At 30.5% G+C, this 7,905-nt stretch overlaps 1 long non-coding RNA gene across 1 annotated transcript; it reads left to right on the top strand.

Moving 5' to 3' along the window:
• Positions 1 to 1,872: 1,872 nt before the first annotated feature.
• LOC127710631 (uncharacterized) lies at positions 1,873 to 6,389 on the top strand. The gene is made up of 3 exons (XR_007986252.1): positions 1,873 to 2,215; positions 4,764 to 5,000; positions 5,653 to 6,389. It is a non-coding gene; the product is annotated as an uncharacterized LOC127710631 (long non-coding RNA).
• The last annotated feature ends 1,516 nt before the right edge of the window (positions 6,390 to 7,905 follow it).

Genomic DNA, 7,905 nt, shown 5'->3' with positions numbered 1-7,905 from the left:
AAGTTCTATTATGGAAAGAAAGGATGGATATGGTGTATCAATTTCGGACAGAAAATCACTAAGGGCACTAAAAGTAAGGGACCAGCACTTTTATGGCTGTTCTTCGTCCAACCTTCAAAATAGAGCAAAGATGCTCGAAATAAACTACAAGTCCAACACTATGGTCCTTATCACAAATGTGTTGATCCTGACAGTGTTTGATTTTAACAAGTTACAATTATTAGGGTCTGGAAGGGGTTTACAGAATAGAAAATAATGGGCAAAATGTGCAGAATAATGGGCAAAACGTGCAGAATAATGGGCAAAACGTGCAAAATAATGGGCAAAACGTGCAGAATAAAAGGTAATAAATATGCAGAATAGAGAAAATGGACCAATAATATAAAGAACAGAGAAATGTGACATAAATAATTAAAGAATAAATAAATGAACGACCCCCCCTCCCCCACCATCCAGACCCTCAAATATCAAAAATCACACATGCCCACTTGTTATTCTAGCAATGTCAAAGAGTTTGTCACGGTCCAACGATTTACAGAAAAGAGCGACGATTTACAGAAAAGAACAGAAAAGAACAAAAAAGAACCGAAAATGAGCCGAAAAGAGCATTATTCATAATTTTAATATGGTTAATAGTTCCGCGTAATAAGTGGACGTATCATTCAAACTATGATAGTAAATTGTATCGGGGAAATGCGGACAAAAAAGAGACTGTATATATTAACTTGGTTTATTATAATATTTTTTTTTTATATTTGTATGATACATTATTATCTATATTTCTTATTTAAGATTTTAATCTTAAACAAAAACAGATAAAAAGCAAAAGCTATCCTGCTTTTAATGTTTATCCTGGCTTTTCTAAAAAGTGCTTTATTTGTTTAATATATATAAAGGAAGTCAGCATATTGGTAGGGTGGCATTGGGTATGCTTTTTTGTAAACAATCAAATGTTTAAAACAAATATTTCTTTTTAAATTCAGTATAATAGCCCTATACCTGTATTGTAGAAGGCAGCTGACTCTATCTGCAATATATAAGGAGGGTATTTGTTTTCAAATATTAGTTATGTCCTATCTCAGTATAAGGTTTCTAAAATGAATAAGAAACTTTTGTAGAGACTATCTCAAATTCATTTATTAGGGTCTGGATGGGGTTTACAGAATAGAGATCAATGAGTAAAAAGTGCAGAATAAAGGCAAAAAATAAAATAAAGAAAAGAGTAAAATAGGCCCTCAAAAAATAAAGAATAGAGAATAATATGGGATGTTAAAATATAAAGAATAGAGAATGAAGGGCAAAATAAATAAAGAATAGATAAAAAATTGTTTAAAAAATTAAAAGAATTAAGAAAAAAAGCACCCCAATCCAGACCCTCATTTTTAAACTTTAATGTGTTTTTGCAATTTGCTATTTTCCATCTGTTAAAAAAATCGATTTCTTTTTCGGTTCTTTTCTGTTCTTTTTGGTCCTTTTCGTTTTTTTTTCTGTAAATCGCTGCTCTTTTTTAAGTCGACGGACCCGGTTCGTCATGTTCCTGGGTTATATATTTACCTTTGTTTAGTTTTTTCAATCATAATTCTGGTACATGATGCCTGCGTAGCAGTAGATACTAACCCTGTTGACGTTTCTGGTCATACTAAGAATTCAGCTATGTTGTGTTTCGTACACTGTTGTTTGTCGTTTAGTCGTTTTTAGTTTTTTACCATGGCATTGACAGTTAGTTTTCGACTTACGAGTTTAAATGACCCTTTGGTATCTTTCGCCTCTCTTTTGATATGATTCTGACAGGTTGTATTCAAAAGTTTTAATGTTACCTGTTTGTGTGTGGACTTATGTCCCAATTGACGTCGGAATGGTTCCCATTTGATCGTTTTTTCAATGATTTTCATTCAACAAATAAATAAGAAAAGAATTTTACCGTGAATAACGCGAATTATATAAATTTCATAAATGAGACAATATTCGCTGCATTATTGCACAAAGACAATTCAACAAAGAAATGAGATCTTTCTCTTGATAACATTTAAATAGGACTGGATATTGTTACGTTAAGTGTTTAAGTTTAACAAAAAATTGTATCACACATGAATTCTAGGAATCAGTAACAAATCACCACCTGGTCCGTGTTTCTTCGAAGTACCAAATAAGGAATTCATCATAATGAAGATAGTTTGGATTGTAAGACTTCTATTTTTCGTTGGTCTTATTTACGGTAAGTTTTTTTTTCGAACCGAGTATTCAAATGATTTGTACATGGCTCGAACATTTTGATTATGGCAAAACATTATTACGCCATTAAAACAAAAACAAAAACTTTTTTTGTGTAACTTTCAATTTTGACACTAGTATATCATTGACAGTGAAGCTCGATTTAATAGCAATGAATTATAGATGAAAACAAAATACAGCGACAAAAACGTTTCTTTAATATGACAGAATTGACCATAGGCATATAATACTCTGTGTCTGTACATATAATTTTAGAAATTAAAGATTTTCTGTCCTCTAATAAAAGAAAATTGGGTTTCATTTTAAACCAAGCTTTACGCAAAAAATAAAAAAATATTTATAGAAACTGGAAGATATAAAAATATATCAAGAGAAAATAGAATTTGTTGTAATGGGAAAATGAACAACATTCCTTAATTAAATGTGAAAAATACCACAATGAGAGAAAACAAATTTTTGACTATCATTAATTATCATAAACGTGAATTTTTTATATTTTATGAGTAAATTTTTCTATGCGGATTTGCCATAAACGTTATATAAATTCTTACCTAAGATATGTAATATGTGTATTACTTTATATAAATGCTATTGCATTTTATAAGTATATAATACAAGACAAATTAATCATAATTAGTAATATACATGTACGAAGTTGGTTTTTTTTTTTTTTTTTTTTTATTTGTCTCATTTATATTATATCAATCAAGTAATTGTTTCTCTCAGTAATGTTCATTTGTATTTGTTTATTTGTTTATTGTTATCCCCAGTAATCTCATGTTAAGTACCCCTTGTGGGCCCATTAATGTTATATAAAGTATCATCTATTGTATGTGTTACGTGCCTACACAATTAAAATACTTTGCATGATGAAAAAAACATATAAGAATAATACAACGTGTGAAAAATCTTTTGTTACAAATAAATAGAACTTCAACTACAACGTTTTCACATTTGATCGATCATCCAGTGCAGCTTTAAGTTATGTTCGTGTTTGATTATAATTTGTGGATTTTAAATGCAAATGATTTTGTTCTTTGTTTTTTTTTTTGTTTTTGTCTTACTCATCTTATTGTTTTATTTGTAATGTTATGGACTATTAATAATCAAATACAGACAATAATTGAAATACTAATATAAAAAAGGCTAAAATCTCATCTGAAACTTTAATTTTTTTATTGGAATCTTTATGCCAATTTAAAATTAAAAAAAAAAAGAAATAAAATATTCCCAAGTGCTATACAAAATATATATTCGTAATATTGATATTCCAACGAAAATATGTTGCAATCATTTCCTTTTTTTTATATCATAAGACAAGTACATCCAAGAGGGCGATTGTGTGTATCTAATTTACGGTAATAATGTAAATATTGTAAACCAAGGCACAATATTATTATTAGTAGCAATTCCTTTGTAATGGGTAATCTTGCATCCTTCACTTTTGGGCTTGACCGTTTAATTCCCTACAACCTTTTTTTAATAATAAATTTTTGAGTGAAATCTTCGAAATAATTCATGCTACTAAAAAACGTATCCCTGCTAAATAACACTTAACAGATGAATGAGAGTAAGTTGCTTGAAATAAATATGCTATAAAATTCCATAATTCATACAATGGTATCGGCCATACATTCGATAATACAAATATTTGTCTGAGCTCATTAAAGGCCAATACACCTCTCTGATAGGTCGTAAAAGTACTTTGGGCAACTGAACTTTCTATAAGGGACTCAATTAAATGATTGAAATTGATGTCAAGAAATCTTCTGGTATCTCTGTTGGAACCAGAGCTCTGAATCGTGACATCTGAAATCAAGAGATGACATCAGTTACCTTATTTATAGACCCTTCAATATGCACAACCTTAAACTGTATATTATTTACCATTGTCAGTAAAAAAAATGGACGAATCGGTTTCATTATTTTTTTTTATCTTATGTAAGTAAAACTACAGCATATCCATTCAAAAGTTAAAACAATACTAAATACTTTCTGACAATATTGAAAATTGGAAATTTCTTTTGATTATCTGCTGTCTCATCTGTTGGATCCGAATTCCGAAAGAACCGTTCCGTCAGAATGTATGGTTCAGTAACCACCAATGAAATAAGAGTTTTCTTAAACTCACGAATAACCAAACCAACATAATGGTACAGCGCACCGTGATAAAGTATAGGACTTAAATTATATTATGCAAAATGATAGATTTCAAAAATTTAGGAGGGGGGTATTTCAGAAATTTGACCTGGTTTTATTGTAAAGCATGATAATTGCAGGATATTCAATTACATTGAATGACATCATGGTAAAAAGTTAAATGGTGTTAGCTGCATGGTCTTCATAGTTTGTGTATAGTTGTCGAATAAAACAAAGATGACTAGCGTTTCGGAAGTCTGCTACTATTTGAGTATGGTTTAATACTTATTTGACCAAAACAAACTTGCGGGAGCAGTACCATGGAAATCTTTTCGAAATTAGAATAATCCTTAAGTAATGTTAAAATGATGGATACTTCTTGAATGTTTCAGAAACACAATGTGAAACTCGCATGTGCTTTGCCTGCAGAGACACTTCCAGCAAAGAAGGTGAAAATGACTGCCAGGTGAACACAGAAAGGATGGAAGAGCTTCATACTAAGTTAATTCACGAATATAGGAACGATACGGATGTTTTTATGAAAGATTTTGTAAACGATCCGTATGTACAGAGTTGTAGTGCTTTGGCTGGACATAACTATTGCTGCATAGAAGAACTTGAACAAAGAGGTATGTTGTTAAACTAATCATGTTATACAGTTTATAAGTTGTTTTAAAAAAAAGGGGGATATACCAAGGGAAATAAACAAAAACCCAAAGTCAAAGAAAAACCAACAACACCAAAAGACAAACGAATAAAAGACTAACAACAGTCAAAAAAAAACACAACAGATAAAATTTACGATTGAGCAACACGAACCTGACCGAATAATCGGTCATTAGAATAAAATCAGAATTTTTTTAAGTTTTGCCTTTTTACAACCATGAACAACCGCGTACGCTACAGGTGTTCTTTTCTGATTCTGAACTCCCCGATACAGAAGCAAATTAAAAAATAAGTCTGAAACGGTAAGCTGAAAAATAATGTAAACCAATGATAAAGCAGCAATCATCAGGAGGTTTGTAAAATATTTCGGCTCTTCATCGACGCGACGTCAATAAAAAGAATAAGTTATTACTAATAAGTCGGTTATGAAACTCGTCGAATATTTGAACACTGGTATACAATGTTTCTAGCTACTTTACCGGTATTATTTACCTAATGAGGGATACGTAACGACAAACAAAATCAAATAAAATTGCATTTCAACAATATTTAATGTAATACAAGTCAAAGTCATATACAAAAATATATACTTTGTATATATATTTTATATTTCAGGAATCATTCTTGCGTATATCAGAACATGTTGTGATGGCATTACTTGGTCATTTAATACAACAGTTTTAAATACACTGAAGAACGTCCAAAAAAGCAACGATTCTTTGTGTCAACATAATGCAGCATCTACAACAACAACTTGTGTTACAATGTGTCGTGGAAATTTCTGTAATGGACCAACTGCTGCGGCGAATAATTTACATACATTCATAACTCTAAAATTGTTTTGTTTGATACTAATACGTTGCTTTTCGTAATCACAGCAGTAACTGAATGAATTAAAGTGACGACAGGTGGTTCTTAAAATTAAACCAGGGGTTAGTTTTACCCCTGGACTGTTTCATCTAATATCTCCGAAAAAGGTTTCACAATTTCACATAAAAAATATATATTTCCAAATAGAAAATAACATACAAGTAAGTAACGGAAAAATGGTTTATTAAAACAGTCATCTCTGTAAATGATTCAGTAGCACATGGTCTCAAATTCAGAGAAGAATATTTCAAAAGACGTTAAATATTACTATGACTACTTCAGAAATGTTTGATATGACAGTTCAAGGTTGTGAAGTATTGAGTACCATTAAACAATGCACAAAGTACTTGTTACTCCTTACTTATATATGTTAGTTATGAAAATCAGATGATAGATAATTTGTCTTAATCTCACTTATCAGTTCTTTGCTATTTCGTCTGTGTATATCTATTTTTCAGATGAATAAAATATGAAGCCTCACATGTTAGAAAATGTACATATAACTACGTATAATACCAGAAGATAGATCATGATAGATAATTTGTCTTATTCTCACCATGGAAGTATTATAGTCAATGTAATACTTCCAGGTTCTCACTTATCAGTTCTTTAACACATGACATAGACAAAATCTCTTTGTTCTAATGTGCTGTAATCTGGATAATGCACAGCTAAGGTGTGCATTATCTTCCTCAGGATTGGCGGATCCAGGATTTTTCAAAGGCATAGGGCGTAAATCAATAATAAAAAGTTTGACGATTTTAGGATTAAACACTTTACATTTTCCAATTACGCCCTTTTCGCCTCCCTTTAAATCTCGCGACGCTGACCTGGCAAGTACGACATAGTTGATCAATTAACACATTTGTGTACACTTTGTCATTTCAAATTATGAAATAGAAAGTGCTTTTCATTCCTTAGAACACTTTATGATATTATGTGTACAATTTAAATCTTAAATCAATGTTTCAGAGTCAAACAAGATAAAAACAAATTGCAATTTCTTAAAATATCCAAATAGCTGAAACCTTGTTTTGGATTAGTTTTGTTATAAATGGAATTTATAGCGACTTTTTTAAAATTAATAATTCCTTTTAAGTGACTATTTCGGGATCAAATTTAATGCGGTTTATATTCAAATATGAGCCAAAACATAAAAAAAATATACTTGTAAGTTGGACATCATCCAGACTTCCTTTAGATGGGACATGTCTTCAGAATGAATAAAGATATAAAAAAAATTATGGGGAGGGGTTAAAGAATGAAAATTAAAACGTTTTTTGTTTTGTTTACTTTGAACTATAAATTTAAGTACGTCTCTCTTCGATTAATCTTGAGGGAATGAAAAGCAATACTCAATAACCTTTTCATTTATTATTTGTCATAAACCGATTTAAAAGTACATCAAACGGAAATAAAACTGTAGAAGATGTGGGTTATACGCCAATAAGACAGCAATCAAACGACAAAAACCACATAAGCACATCTATAGAGGGCAACATATATATAGTATTCAACAATAAACAGGTGTCTAAACAATATGTCAAGTTCTAAACCGTTTATGTCGGTTCAAAAGCTCACTCGGAGCTTAAGTTGTATTGTTATTTGTCTTGCCGACTTAAAAGAACTTAAACTTAAAATATATGATTTCATTTGATCGTCACGTATTTATATTTAACAATTGTGAATAAATTCAATAGAAACAATCAAAGATCTGCCATTAAAACATAATTCTCCAAATACGGTAACAATTTAGGAGAAAGTCGGACTATAAAAAAAATTTTAATTTAAAAGTTATCAACCTTTTACTACTTAAATGCGTATTTCCCCCTTTTTTAACCCTAACAGAAAACTTTCCCATAACCCATGGATTGAATATCGTCCGAATATTTCCAAAACGTTCATGTAAATTGCTGGCGTCATGTGTTAAAACAGTTATTGACCAATCAAATTGGCACATATCATTTAATCTGTACGATCGGGGTGACCCATTAACCC

Source organism: Mytilus californianus, unplaced genomic scaffold (genome assembly GCF_021869535.1).
Source record: "Mytilus californianus isolate M0D057914Y unplaced genomic scaffold, xbMytCali1.0.p SCAF_8, whole genome shotgun sequence".
Classification (NCBI taxonomy): Eukaryota; Metazoa; Mollusca; class Bivalvia; order Mytilida; family Mytilidae; genus Mytilus; species Mytilus californianus.
Note: the sequence above shows the minus strand (reverse complement) of the source record. Positions and strands in the feature narration are given on the sequence as shown.